The sequence below is a fragment of the Aedes aegypti genome, chromosome 1 (assembly GCF_002204515.2).
Source record: "Aedes aegypti strain LVP_AGWG chromosome 1, AaegL5.0 Primary Assembly, whole genome shotgun sequence".
NCBI classification, from domain to species: domain Eukaryota; kingdom Metazoa; phylum Arthropoda; class Insecta; order Diptera; family Culicidae; genus Aedes; species Aedes aegypti.
In genome coordinates, this window is record NC_035107.1 from 211377841 (window position 1) to 211393518 (window position 15678).

Sequence of the window (15678 nt, forward strand, 5' to 3'; positions counted from 1 at the left end):
TTCATCCTATGACAAATAATTGGAGTGATGACATAATGTCGATCCGAAGTAATCCAGCCCTTTTACTCAAAATCAGGCACTTCAAACCCCAAATATAATGTGCGCATTGCATTTGAGTAGATTAGTGACAGCACAAAACTTGTATCACGATGATCTTGAGACCACATTAAGGCTATATAAGCCGTTTACTGTTAATCACTGTGAACCCTCTCTCAAGACTTTTGCGCGTATAAGCACATGAATACAGCCTATACTGCCATGTGTATCCATTTCTGGGAATTCCTATTCTGATTAGAAAACTTTACCGTATACGTAAAATATTACTTATTTGATTCAGAAAGAAGAATACAAAGCGTTCGTATGAGCTTTTCTGAAGTGAAAAGTGAAATTTCCATTATATAAAATACGGCATACCACCATGGGCTGGTCATATTTTGTGAGTGTATGTAGGAAATGATGCTTAATTTAAAACATCTAAGAATTCATTCATGTTAAAGATATGTCAAATTGATCATTGAGCCGTTAAAAGTCATCATATTTGTGTATCTCTAATATTCTCCTATGAACTCATATATGGGAGAAGGGTAAAAATACAAAAATCGTCTTTTTCCAATTTTTTGCCGATGAAAGATTTTTTAATATTCTGCAAGCTTCTTTTGACTATCAAGGCTAACTTTTAGTGAAAAAAGATCGGAGGTTCATGCAAGTTCGATAATATGTGTGTTCCAGCACACCGTGTGGTTCGGTCTGTTTGTCTGTGCTAGAAGTAAAGTCTTGCAAAACGTTCATTTTATTCAAAACACTTTGAATGGTTCGCCACTGTAAGTGTCGGCATAAGAATATTATGTGATGGTTCAGCCAATCGATTTATTTTTTAAATTTGAGTAAAATATTGTTACACATGCTTTCGTCCTTACAGCTGTAGGAATGTCGCTTTTAGCTATTTGTTCAACAAACTTTGAATGGTTCGTCACTTCAAGTAACGGCATTATTTAGTCCTGTTTGGAAATCAATCAGAAAGCACAAATAATCATGGTCTAATCGCTTATCAAAGTGATTCCTGTGACCCAACGATCTGTTGGAGAGCAGGTACATCACACACCCTGCAGTGGAGATGTCGATGGGTAAGAATTGTAAAGGTAGTATTTTAAGTGAATGAATTGTAGATATCTTTACCCAGACATGAAATAAAAGAGAGGAGCTGGCTGGTAGCGATATCAGTCAGTAGCCTGCGGTGTGGAAGAAATAGCCTTGTTGTTGTCGTTAGTTATTTCAACACGATCCTCCCCATTAACAACCATCCCTCCCAGTAGCCTTTGTGGAGATGCAGAGGCAAACACGGTCTCCAAATAGCAAAGTTACACACTAACATTCCTTCCCCCAATCCCACCTGACTGCAAGGACGTGGCCGGCGCCGTTATTGACCATGTATAAATAGAGGCACTGAATTATGCACACTGAAGAAGATTATGATCCCAGCCGAACTTCTAGTTGATTCTTTGTACATCTTCACTTCCTTTGGTCAATCACGGAAAAGCAACCATTGATATGTGTAGTCAGTCTAAGCTAAGCTAAGCTATGTCATCAGAGCGATTGTTTGAATCATAAACGAAAGTATTATGTTTTTTCGTGTCTCCAGAGTGATTTCTTTCTCATTTAGTCTGTACACGTTAAGTGAAGCTGAAAGTTGATTGTGGCTGCTCAGTCAAGGATGAAGGATCAATTGGTGAGCTTGTTTCATGCTTTTGTTTCAAATCTGTAAAATATGTATAACTGAACATTTAATCGTTACAACGGCGGGTCGTAAATATGATCTTTCAACAAACTATGAATGGTTCGCCTCTGTAAGTGTCAGCATAAGAGAAATTCTGTGATGGAACAATCAATCGAGATTTTTTCTATGGATTAAAATATGATAATACATTCTTTCGTGTTGACAGCTGTAGGAATTTTTCGATTAAATTCATATATATTTTCAATAAATTTTACATGGTTATATGTTTCACATGTTGAGAGGTTGACCGAGACGTCCTTCAACTTTAAGTTGAAATGAATTTGGTGTTCAGTTTGATGTGATTTCACCCTAGTAATTTGGCCTTATGGATTCTGGTAGTTTTGAAGAGTACAATTTGTTATTCTAACTACTATTGACAAGACTACTAAAAGTTTGATAACCTAGGGTTGGGGAACGAGGTTCCGGAAGACTTGCTGGTCGGATTGTTGGCAACGAGCTTTATATTTTTAGATCGAGTCACCAGAGCTATTATCGAGTGTTTTCATCTCGGCCAGACGGTGGCCCTCAGTTGTTCTCATTCTCGAAGGTGTTGCATTTGATGACCGTTTTGTCAACCTGGTGTCTGAAGAGAAGCTTACTGTCTAACGTTATACCAAGGTAGTTGGCCACATCAGACCATTCCACCGTTCCAAGGGTGATTTTACAACCCTCAGCAGGAACTCTGGGGGTCTGGGGGATTGCGAATAGGGGAAGAGGATGACCTGGGTCTTCGCCGCGTTGATATCTGACAAGATAATCAGGCCTCTCTGGAGTCGAGATGTTAATGCCGAAAGTAGCCGCCTGTAGATCGCTTTTTCGAAATGCTTCGATAACCCTGAAGAAGGCTGATAGGGCGATAGCTTTTGAAGGAAGAAGGATTCTTTCCAGGTTTCCTGAGGATGTCCTTTTGCTGACTTCAACGGAAAGGGAAGTAGCTAAGTCGGAGGCACTGATTGGAAATCAGTGTCACATGTTGATAGAACTGGAAACTCAATTGCTTGAGCTCCAAGCTCAGGATGTTGTCGAAACCTGGTACCTTCATGTTTTAGATTTATTTTATATGAAATTGTTCAGAGACATGGGGGCTAGGAATATTTTGCCCTATATTGTGTTAGCTGACGAAATGTCGACCTATCTCAGCAGCCTTCTCTGCAGGGGTTATCAGACGAACCTTAAAATCGGCATTGCCTAGTGGGATCAACGGTAGAATTAGCCTGGCATTGGTTTTAAAATTTGTTTTCTTCCAAAATGATCTAGTACAATCTGGGAGAAATCGGATCTTGTTAGAAAAATCTCCGATTCTAAGGTCCACCATTCTAGCCTTGACAATTTTGGATATGAGATTAACTTCACTCTTTAACGCAGGCAGAGTGCGTTGATACTGTGTACGTTTGGTATTGCACAAACGAATAAGATCTTTGGTAACTCGATCACTAGAAAGGGTGTTGCTTACCTGACCAGTTTCTGGTACGTGCTGCACTCGAGCCACTGAGATGGCTTTTTTGATGCTCTGTAGCTGTTGATCGACGCCTTCAATGAACGCCAAAGGAGCCTCGTATCCGATATTAACGTTTACACACCGCTGGAGTCGACCCCAGTCGACAGGATGCCGGTTGTCCAGAGAACCAACTTCGGCCACCACCAGCTGTAGGAATGTTGTGTTTAGCTATTTGTTCAGCAAACTTTGTATGGCTCGCCACTTCAAGGGACGACATTATTTTTTTCTACTTGGATAATTTTCATATCAATTAAAAATATTACATTTATAAGCACGTTTGTATCTCACATATTATTGTTTATTATGGTCTAATCACTTATCAATGTGAATCATGTGAACGATCCTCCCCATTCACAAACATCCCGCCCAGTAGCCTTTTTTATCATCATCAGCCTTTGTGGAGATGCAGAGGTAAACACGGTCTCGAAATAGCAAAGTTTACACACTAACATTCCTTCCCCCAATCCCACTTGACTGCAAGGACGTGGCCGGCGCCGTTATTGGCCCTGTATAAATAGAGGCACTGAATCATGCACACTGAAGAAGATTATGGCCAATCCCAGCCAACTTCCTGTTGTTTCTTAGTGCATCTCCACTGATTTCGGTCAATCACGGAAATGCAACCATTGCACAATGGTCGTGCTCCATATAAAGGAGCGGCCAAAACTACCAAAACATTTTTTTTAGATTTTTATTTTTTTAACATTTTAAAATATACCTCATGTATTATATTATTATGTTTCTTAATTGAAATTGAACTAAAATTTAAATTTCTTTGACTTTCATGGCGTCAAACTGACTGAAGTTGAAAAATTGAAAAATGTAACAATAAAATAAAGTACAAAATTCATATTTAAGGAATGCAATATTTTCTCAAAGTTACGCACTATCTGAAAGCTTGTGGTTCAACACTTTTATCGAGTATGAGGATGGAAAACAAATATTTGGTTGAAGCTATAATACTGTTCAATACTACACTTTAGTAATTTTGATGGTCTTGAACATGGAAATCAACTCTTGTCGCGTCATGTCACCGCCATTTTGAATATTGCACATTAAAATGCATCCTTAGATCCTTCAGAAAACGTTTAAATTTTTGCCGAAATTTGCTGATTTGCAAGTTAGAGCTATTTGAATAATTCAATATTTTCAAACATTTTGACGACATTTTCCATACAAAGTTGATATAAAATATATTTAACCACTCTTCATACATATTTTGATCAAACTCGTTAAAATACAAACAAAATTTGTGATTTCAGCCAAATTTGATTGCATTTCTAATAAAAAAAAACTTTTTAATAAAAGTTACGTAATATGTGAATAGCCCCTTCTGAAACATTTCATCGATCAAGCGAATAAAACTAGTTTTGGCCAAGCTTCGTTTTTTTCCGACCATTGTGCATTGATATGTGTAGTCAGTCTAAGCTAAGCTACATGTTCAAAACCTCGTATTAGACTCTTTTAATGATCCCGGAGTCAAAGTAGACTAAATTTTAATTTTGTGAGGCTACTTTGATAGATATTGAACATTATTATGAAACGAACCATTGCAATAACAAGATTTTGATGGTTGTTTCAGGACACGTCTGGAGTTAATTATCAATGCTAACTTTTGTTTTGTCGATCAGCCTAGATAGCCGTGTATACATAGTATCGGTAACAGTTGTTCCAATTGACTGAGAATAACACTATAAAACAGTAAACGCGCAGCTTTTCAGCAACACCGTGCTGAGGGTGGTGGGTTCGAATTCCACTAGGCGAAGATATTTTTTTCGATTCCCCAAGTAGAGACGTTCCGATACTTTCGATATATCGGAATATCGATATTTTGCTTTCGATATTCGATATTTTTGTATCGATATTTTCTGTCAATATATCGGTAGTATCGATGTTTCCTTCCGATATATCGTAAACCAATATTTGGATAACATTTGTAGGGTTTTCTCGTAAAACTATAGATTTTTAATATTCGAAAGTAGTTTACATACCAATTGTTGTATGATGTAATCTAAAAGAAAGTATGCCGATAATATTGAGGTTTCAAAGAATTGTTTGCGAATCGTAGGAAACTCAAAGTCAGGTAACTAAGCGATACTAGAATTTTTGCGCCCTTCAAATATATCAAATAATATTGCGATATATCGATATTTTGATTCAATATATCGGTGGTATCGATACTTCGATTCAATAATTTATCGAATGAAATATCGATACTTCGCAATATCGGAACGTCCCTATTCCCAAGGAATAGAGTATGGTTTCGAATTATGCGATTTACACAGTGTGCTCTGTGCTTTGTCGCCTTTGGCGTATCTTGATAGATACCAATCTAGTCTGGTCATTCTTCAGCGAATAAAATGCTGTTCAGCAATATTTACAGACTCACGAAAACTGGCTAAGTCCGAGAGGTGCTAGTATAATCGGCGGCGGCGTGAGGGCATTTTTGCACCGGCGGCGACGCACGATCGCTTCAAGGGTGTTAACAAGTTTTTAAAAGCTGCCACCAAACGTTCGCGTGTTAGAACTAAAAACAAGTTAGACAATAAATAGATTCCAAAAAAAATACACAAAGTAAAAAAAAAATTTTTTTGCATTAAAAAACATCATTTTTGACACAAAAACTCAAATATCTCAAAACCCTATCGGAATACCAACGTAATTTTTTGAGGGAAAACGGTCCATTATATTAGCTATCTACCATAAAAATTTGGTGATGGTAAACCAATAAACAAAAAAGTTATGACATTTCAAACATGTCACAATTTTCACATTTAGTAGAAAAAAAAAAAATTTTTTTTCGGTGTAAATTATTACGGGAACCGCAGTTTGTTGCTGATTATATTGTTAAGGGCCTTGCGTGAATTAAACAAGTCGTTTTCATGTATTCATTAGTATTATGCTGGGTGCTGCGGACAGACTCAATATGCTTGTCAAGCGGGAGCCTGATTGCCGGAGCCAAACATTTGAAATTGAGGTTATGTTTCTTTGGGATGAAATACTAAGGAGTATTGTATTCTGTAAAAATTAAAAACCGAAAAAAGTTTTGATTTTCTTTCTCCTTTCATCACAGGTTTAGTTTAAGAATAGTTTTTTTTACATTTATGATTCTCGTATTGATTTGTTTATCAAGTTCGCCATCATACAACCATACTTCGGCTGTCGATTTTTGATTTGTGTATTTTAATCGAATCGTAATGCTCCAAAGATTCATATTCAATGATATCATTACTCCGTACAAAAGAAGATGAACATAATCTCCGAATCAATATCTTCGTTTTGTCTAATCATTTGAGGCACTTTGAGCGGAGAACAAAATCCGTCGGGAAACGATAGAAATTCACACGATCATTGCTGTTTCTCCTTCGATGACCTTAAACCGAGGATCGAATTGTAATCCATAAGTTAGTAACGGGGAAAACACAATAAATGGACAATAATCAACTTCCCGGAGATTGTATATGAACCATTAGCCGATCGAGTCGAAATGTAAACAAACTTTGAGAAAGTCATGAGTGTTTGAACATCTTCAAGCTCTCCAGAGAGAGTTTAGGGAGCGAAAATTTAAGAGCAGAGAACTATGAGTGACATCTGATGACAAACACAACTCGTCACAAGAAACATATTTCAAGATTTGCTTGAAAATAAAAGGGGGTTCAGTTCGCAGTACCCAGGTATTATGTATATTATATGTATAAATATTATGTATATGTATAAATATTATATGTATATGTATATATGTATATGTATATATGTATAAATTAAAATGAATTAACAGATTACACGAAAATATTTTTTTTTTTTTACCAGGATATTTTTTTTAGAGTATGATCGATGAGTTTCTAAATGTTATATATAAACTTTAAAAGTTTTGGATTTGGGTATGCGTTATGAGATCATGAAAACATTTTATTAATACTTATTTATTTATTTATTGTTATTCAATTTTTTTACAATATCGAACACTTTTGCATCATTATCAGTACAGTTCGAGTATAGTTTTGTTTTAATTTTATTTTCTGACAATGGAATGAAACAGTGAAATTTTTGGGTTCCTTGGATCGTTTTCGCGTTATTATATTGCTCGCTGAGCACTGATGCCGTTAATTCGTACTCTTCAGTAGTAGTAAAACAAAATGATAATTTTGTTAAATCTTCTTCTTTTTTGCGATTCGCCCAATCAAATAGTTCTTTTGCACGTTCTTTGGCTAAACTTGCTCTTGTGGCCATGCGCTTTATGGTTCCTCCAATAGCATCAGTTGGAACTTCCTGCAACCTGATCCACCGTACAGATTGCCCGTTTGTCAACGTTTAAACGACAGGACGTACAAATGCGTAAATTTGTATTCAATGTAGACATTGGAGCATAACCAGCTGCTTTCAGTTTATGTATAGTGCTTTCGGTGAGATTTCGTAGCTCTTTCGAACACTTTTTTTCTGCAAACGGCCTGCAACAGTTGAGAAAGCGACTACTCATGTTGCTCGTTAGATTTTAATAAACAAAATCACTTTTAAGTTTTTACTCACTAGTTTGGTGTCGTTTGCTTGACTGAAGAAAAATTTTACAATTAAATCTTTTATAACCATAGTGGTAGTATATTTTTAGCTTTTTCGTGAGTATGTTCATGGTATGTACCTATCATGTTTTTGATGTTGTTGAAGTTACTCGCTTTCTCCCAAATATGATTAACAAAGTCTATTCTCTACCAAGGCGGGTCTATACCCAGGTGTAATCAGATTTTAACTTTGTGGAGAAAACCAGCGCCGAGAAAACCGACCTGCTTTACGTATACTAGATCACCTGGGTATAGACCCGCCTTGTTCTCTTCGAGGTAAACTTTTTGCAGGTAAACTAGTCGTATACCTGTATAGAAAACTTTTTTGTAGCTTTTGTCTTCAATATTAGATTTCTTATAGGTTTCTTTTATCAAAAGGTTTCAACACAATTGAGAGAATTTTTCTTCAGTTACGTACAATAAAAATATGACACTATTAAGACTTTAGATCACAACACTGGATCGCGTGTAACTTTCTAATAGATGCTATAATAGTTATCAATAATTAAATAAAATATCATGAAAACAGCTTGTTAACCTCATGTGGTACCCTTAACAAAAAATTCAGCAACAAACTGCGGTCCTAAAAAAAAATAACAATGAAAAAAAAAAATTTCACCAAGTGTCAAATTTGTGAAATATTTGAAATGTCATAACTTTTTTGTTTATTGGCTTACCATCACCAAATTTTTATGGTAGATAGCTAATATAATGGACCGTTTTCCCTCATAAAATTACGTTGGTATTCCGATAGGGTTTTGAGATATTTGAGTTTTGTGACAAAAATGATGTTTTTTAATGCAAAAAAATATTTTTTTTTACTGTGTGTATTTTTTTTGGAATCTTTATTTAGTTGTCTAACTTTGTTTCTTCAGTTGTCTAACAATCGAACGAACCGTTTTTGCTGTGCAGCTTTTTGAATATTTTTGAACCATTTTCACATACACCCTTTTGAAAAGTTAGTCGTGACTTAACTTGAAGATTTGATATCGGAAAATGACGATTTAGATGGAACTGAAAAACTGTGCAAAGTTTCAGATATTTTTGAAATGGTCGATCAGAATCGACTTGCATGCCTCCGTGGAATCCCTCATCATTGGGAAAAATAAATAAGAATCAGAATAAAGTACTCGAAGAACCAGAAAGGAACTCGCAAGAATATTTGGAGAAATTAACACAGAAAAATGTGCATGGTTTATCAAAAAAAAAAATGTTAGAAGAATCTTAGGAAATGTTTTGCTGGACTTTTGTGAGAACTCTTCGCCGAATTCTTCACGAATGTTTAAAGAATTACCAAAGTTATGCTAAAAAGAAAATCAAGGACCAAAATTCTAGTAGCAATATATGTTACACTCCAACCTCTTTTTACGACCGTTTTTTTTTACCGACGGTTCGTCTTACGACCACTTTTTTACGACCGAAATTCAGATTAACGACCGTTTTTATAAATGATCAATGTCTTAAAAAGTATTCAAAATAGAGGGTCAGTAGTTCAAGGGCTAACATATGGTGGTCATTGTATTGCTGAATTCTGTCACTAGGTGGCGCTAGTGGGCATCGAAATTTTGTTTTGCGGATATCTAAGGATCCTGACCACTTAGAGAGATGGCACCTTCGGCAAAGTTGTTCAGTAGCTCATTATAAAAGCTAAGAGATTCAAAATTTTACCACCAGGCGGCGCTAGTGAGCATGAAATTTTTGTTTTGCGGTTATCTTAGGATCCTGGCCACTTAGTAAGATGGCGCCTTCGGCAAAGTTGTTCAGTAGATCAAGGACTATCATTATAAAAGTTATGATATTCGAAATTTTGCCTCCAGGCGGCGTAAGTGAGCATAGAACATTTATTTTGCGGATATCTCAGGATCCGGACCACTAAGAAAGATGGCGGATTCGGTAAACTTGTTAAGTAGCTCAAATTTGCCCATGTCTATGTCGTCAGGATCCTGAGATATCCGCAAAACAAAAGTTGCATGCACACTTGTACTGCCTGGTGGCGCAATTTCACTTAAGCAGTGATGCCAGCTACGACAAAATTTTGAACCCTTCATGAAAAACTGGATTGGAAGAGTATTGCTATGTTGCTAAGCATTCTATTTTTCTGTTCCGCTCAAGTTTTATGGTTTACATCTTTTCTTTATTCTTCTTAAACAGTGTTGGCAGCCACATGAACATTTGTGATTCAGCTGACTGTATAGCACGCAACACTTCCTTAAACTTTGGTGAATATTCGGTATCATTATCATTAACATTTTTTGGTATTTGCATATCACACCCCCATAAAGTTGTCTCTTTTGATAATAATCGAGCAGTGTTGCCATCTATTGCATTTTTCAAAAACATAATTATAAGCCTGATTTTCTTACGACCCCCGATAACGGTCGTAAAAAGAGGTTGGGGTGTATATGCTAAAAAACTTGCTTGGAAGATGTTCTGGATAAAACTTTGAAGCAACCTTTCCAGAAATACAAAAAAAACACTTGTAAGCATCATTGTAAGTATTACTAAAGGAGTTCTGGGATAAATCCTAAGTGCATATCTTAGAGAAAATCGTTGCAGAATCCCAAGAAAAGTTTTTGGACGAATCCCTGAAGAAACACATTGAGCATTTTCTGTGAGATCTCCAGCAGTTACCTAAAGAAGTATATTGATGTATCCATGAAAATGGTTTTAAGAGTTCTTAGAGTAGCTCTTAAACGAACCTCTGGTTTAATTCTAAAAAATAAAAACACAATTCTCCAATAAATTTCCAGTTGAAAAAAAAAAATTGCAGGATACGTGGAAAAACTTTTAGAGAAAGACGAACATTTTTTTTTAATGTGGAGTAATTTATGAACTAGAGCATTATTATCATTTTTAAACAGATTTACATGCGGTATCCAGGCAATATTTTTCTCATGTACGTGAAAGGTGAAAAAATATATGAACTAACTGCATGAATCCTGGAAACAATTTTGAAGGAGTTCTATGAGGAATATCTACAGTGCGTGGAACTCTGATTATCACATCCTTGTTTTCCAACAAACGCATAACATTTTCAACGATTAAAATTAAGATAATTATACTATATCAATAACAGTGTACATACTATTTAAAATAACCAAAACTCGAGTGAGGATGAATAACTGAACCATGTTATTTCAGAAGCAAATTGTTGTTCTTATTTTTTGTTAATAAAAGTAGTCAAGTCACAACAAGTTTAGAAATCTATCATTCATCCGCTCGGAAAGAAGAATGGAAATGAGCATTTTTGGGAATAATATATGATTAGTTGTGAAACCACTTTAATGATAATAAAAACAAACGGTGTGTTTGATGAATGACTATCTTTAGCAATTGTTACTTATTTAGTTTATCAGTGAACATTTACATTGAAAATACAGGTGTGCTCATAGAAATTTATAGGGCCAACATACATTAATTAATAGTGTTGTTTATTTTTAAAAAATCCTTACGAAATTGAAAGAACTCTTGTAGAAATTATCAGAAATTTTTGAAGATAGAGAATGGAAAATTGTGGAATTTACTACATAATTATGGAACAACCTTTACAGGATTTTGCATGGAAAAAAATTGGATGAACAATTAACTGATAAAGTCGAAGAAGTATCTTTGGTGGTATTCCGGGAGAAGCCGGTGGATAAAATTCATGAAAAAATTCTCGAGAAACCTATTGGATTTACCAAATGCTCAAAAACCGACATCTCTTCTCGATATTGCGTCAAGCTGCGACTCGGAAATTGTGTGTTTGCGGATGCCCTCAAGGGGGTGTCTTGTCACAACTCAATAACAGCGGTTCTCCAGACTATAGATTTGCCGACGACTATCTAGTTTTGATAGTTGGGATGTGCATAAGCACCCTGTTCGACCTAATGCAAGTTCAGGCACTAGAGTGTATGTGTAGCCAATATGGCCTTTCAGTTAACCCGAATAAAACATCTATTGTTCTTTTTTACGGAAAGACGAAACCGCGATGGAATTTGACCTTTACATTTGTTTGGCTCCGAGAATAATGTATCCCATCTGGCGAATTACATCGGAGTCATTCTAGATTCTAAACTTTTCTGGGCATCTAACATTGAAATCAAAGTCAAGAAAGCTTGCATGGTCCTAAGTCAATTCAAATATTTACACATCTTGAACAAGAAACATACTGGAGAGACTGGAGAAAGCCCTGTGAATCATAGATCTACACACACTTTGTTGTTTTCACTTTTGATGAATTGGGACAAAATTGTCCTTGCTTCAAGTGATCTCACAATTGCTTTTAACTTTACTTACAGGAAATTTTCCACACAATTCTCTGCAAGGGAAGAGTGGACCTCTGGCTACTTGGAAAGAAGTATATCGAATCTTGGATGGTAATTGAGCATACACAATAGTGGAATATCTTGGAGACCAAACCAAACTGGTTTTTCAATTATGATGACTTTTACGATTCGGTTTTTATTATTGCGTTGAAAATACATATATTATTAATATCAGTGGTTACAAAATCTGAGCTTAGCACGTTGTATATGTTGAAGTGGGAAGAATCGCTTTTGTACAATTGTCGTCAACAAAGTATAACAAACACGAATTTTCAATTTCTGCTTACGATGTATATTTCAGCTAGAATTTCAAATCAATCCATCCAAAAAAGTATCATCGCCCATGCGTTCAACATTGCCACCATTTGTGGGGTCGATTAAAGTAGGCCCATAAATAACAATCCCATCTTCAACAAATCCCACACAAGAAACCAGATTTCCAAGGAAACACCCTTTTCGAGTGGATGCTGCCTCTGCCGGCGGTGCGGTTGCTTCGATAGCTCTTTTTCGACTTTTGTACTACGGCTGGCTATTCAACTGTTGTTTTGCAAATCATATCCAACAACGGCAACAGAATTCCATGGCAAACCGAAAGACTATCACCACACTTGTCTCCGGACTTCCACTCGATTTACCTCGCTTCTCTTTTCACTATTCAGCTTCAGAAGTATACAAAAAATCGGCTTCTCCGCTGGTCACCTATTTCCACACTTTCCTCTCCCGTCAGATAATAATAACAACACTCACGTCACGTCGACCCAAACCAACGGCTTCGGAAGGTAAACAATATTTCCGTTTTCTTCTGGGTGCGATTCAACTTTCTTCCAAACACAACATACGAGGGGTACGGAATCTCCCGCGCTGACTTTTACCGATCTCCGGGTAGGTAATAACCAATGGTAGCGATCACTTTCAATCACTTGCGATCGCACTTTTCCACATGGTGAGCGAGCACCGGCAGTAGAAGACGGAGAAGAAGACGTCGACGCCAAGCGCAACGCGATAATCGCCCAACACTTTTCGGTTTCACTTTCACTGACAACAACAACAACGGTGCCGATGTAAACAAACCTCTCACAGAAATAACACACTTTTTTATTTCTGTTGAATGGGATATGCACTTTTCTAGATTTTGGATTTTTCACTTGATTTCTCGAAGTACTCGCTGCCGTTATACGCATAATTGTCCCATGTTTCTTCTTGTCACTTTCGACTTTTGAAAGTGAATTTTGCAGATCAAAAGCGTGTCCTTAAAGCAAAGATTTGATGTTCTGTTAATAAGTAGATAAAGACATTTTACATATGTGTTACATTTGGCTTGAATGCCCTCAATGTGATTTTTGAAAGTTAAATTCTTATCTAGCATGAGCTCTAGATACTTAACTTCATCTGACCAATTTATTGGAACCCCTCTTATCGTGACAACATGTCTGCTTGAAGGTTTCAAATAAAGAGCTTTTGGTTTATGTGGGAATATTATTAGTTGAGTTTTGGAAGCATTAGGAGAAATCTTCCATTTTTGCAAGTATGAAGAAAAAATATCCAAACTTTTTTGCAATCGACTACAGATAACACGCAGGCTTCGTCCTTTGGTGGAGAGACCTGTGTCATCTGCAAACAAAGATTTTTGACATCCCTGAGGTATCCCAGGTAAGTCAGATGTGAAAATATTGTATAAGGGATGGTACACAAATTATGTCACGCCAAATTTCAACTGTTTTAGAACCCCCCCTTTGTCACACTTTTTGTATGAATCATCCGAATTTTTTGTAAGGCTTGTCACGCTTGGCTTGACCACCTCCCCCTCCCCCTTGGAGCGTGACGTAATATGTGCATGACCCCTAATATTGGTCCCAAATTCCGCTTTCTGGAACGCCAGCTCTTACAGGAGGCGTTTCATGCTTGGGTTTCTAAAAATTAACCTGAAGTGAACGATTTGACAGATAACTTTGAATTATTCTATTCGAATTATTCAACGAATTAAATTTGTTGCACTCAAAAGTTGATGAGTGGTCGAGTATTCATGTCGGACCAGTGGCGCGGGAAGTGGGTAGGACATGTACTATGCACAAAAACACCTGGGTAGGACAGTCAAAGGATTATCCCACCCACGATTTGACAAACAAAACAAGATCAGCAGAAGGCTTTTAAAATAAATTAAACTTTTAATCGTCTTTTCAATATTCATACAAACTCGATCAACGTCGTACTTTTTCTTATGGAGGGTGGAAGACACGATAAGGTTTTTCATGGTATTCTCATGACTAGTGAAGGGTGAGATAGTTTGTGCATAGCCCCCAAAAGTTCTGACTCGTCAAAAGAACAATTGAGAATTCTATTGTGAAAATCCTGGGAAACTAACTGCGATAATTGCTACAAGAAACTTTTTTAACCGTTAGAAAAACAAATGGAGCAATCCTCTGTGGCATTTCTGAATGATTTTATGGATGGTTTCTTAAAAATATCTACAGCCAACCGTGTATATATTCTGGGACAAAGTGCCGTGAGCATTCCTGGAAGTGATTCTTGAGAAGTTTCTGGAACATCCATAGAGAATTATCAGAAGATTATTGATGATTGGATTAATCTAATACCAGCATGTTATACACAGCACGAGTTTGATGAAACATTTTTCAAGCATCTTCAGTTTCTTCTGAAAACTTTTGCGATTAGCTGGGTCACCACAGTGCAAAAAAAAAAACTACACAAAATCACAGAATTTTGGCAGTTTATCCATTTGTTATGTTTGAATAGAAGAGCAAATTATGACAACCTCACTGGTTGTGAAAACAAGCAGTTTGATCTATTTTTATATCTATAGGATATTTATCTTTTTAATACGAACGATAACAAAAGTTGACCCAATGAATGATCATAAAGAGAGATACTTTGCTTCTATTTAATGCATGTCTATAATAAAGTCTCTATTTTTAATGGAAGCTCTCTAAAGTATCTATTCTAACCAAAATCATCTCTAAAGTTCCTTATTCTGCTTGCATCGAATTCTGATGCAAAATTATACAGGCTCCAAAGAAACCTTCAATTACTTAAGGGTTCAACAGGCTTTTCGAGAATTTCGTCCCAGATTCCCAGAAGAAAAGCTTCAGGAATTATCAAAGTGATTTTATTTAGAATACTATCAGTGTCTGCTACAGGGATCTGTTCAAGAATTCTACTAGCAATTTATCTACCAATTCTCCCAGAAATTCCCCCAGCAATTCTTAGAAGAATTTCTCCAGAATTCGTTACAGGAAGTCTTTGAAAATTCCAATGCTGATACACCCTGCAATTTCCTCAGGTATTAAGGAGCTGGATCCTATTCTTGGCACTTTTGATTCGCTTCGGCAGTGGGGCTTTTTTTAAATCTACAGATCTCTTATTTGGTCAGAATATGCGTCGTACTAAAGTGCTTCTTATTGAAAAGTTTCAGATAATTTGGTTGAGAAGAACCCCCCATTCCAAAGTGAATCATGGAAGTGGCCAAGTGGTTCTGCACGTTACCTTGACTTTTTTTTCCAAAACTATCCTAGAATTTCCTCCAGA

At 36.4% G+C, this 15678-nt stretch overlaps 1 protein-coding gene across 1 annotated transcript in view; it reads right to left on the minus strand.

Moving 5' to 3' along the window:
• LOC5568718 overlaps positions 1–13378 on the minus strand; it is a 697097-nt gene extending 683719 nt beyond the window's left edge. The window contains exon 1 of the mRNA XM_021857460.1: positions 12771–13378. The gene's annotated coding sequence lies outside the window, so the exon portion shown is untranslated. The remainder of the gene's footprint in view (positions 1–12770) is intronic.
• Positions 13379–15678: the final 2300 nt, after the last annotated feature.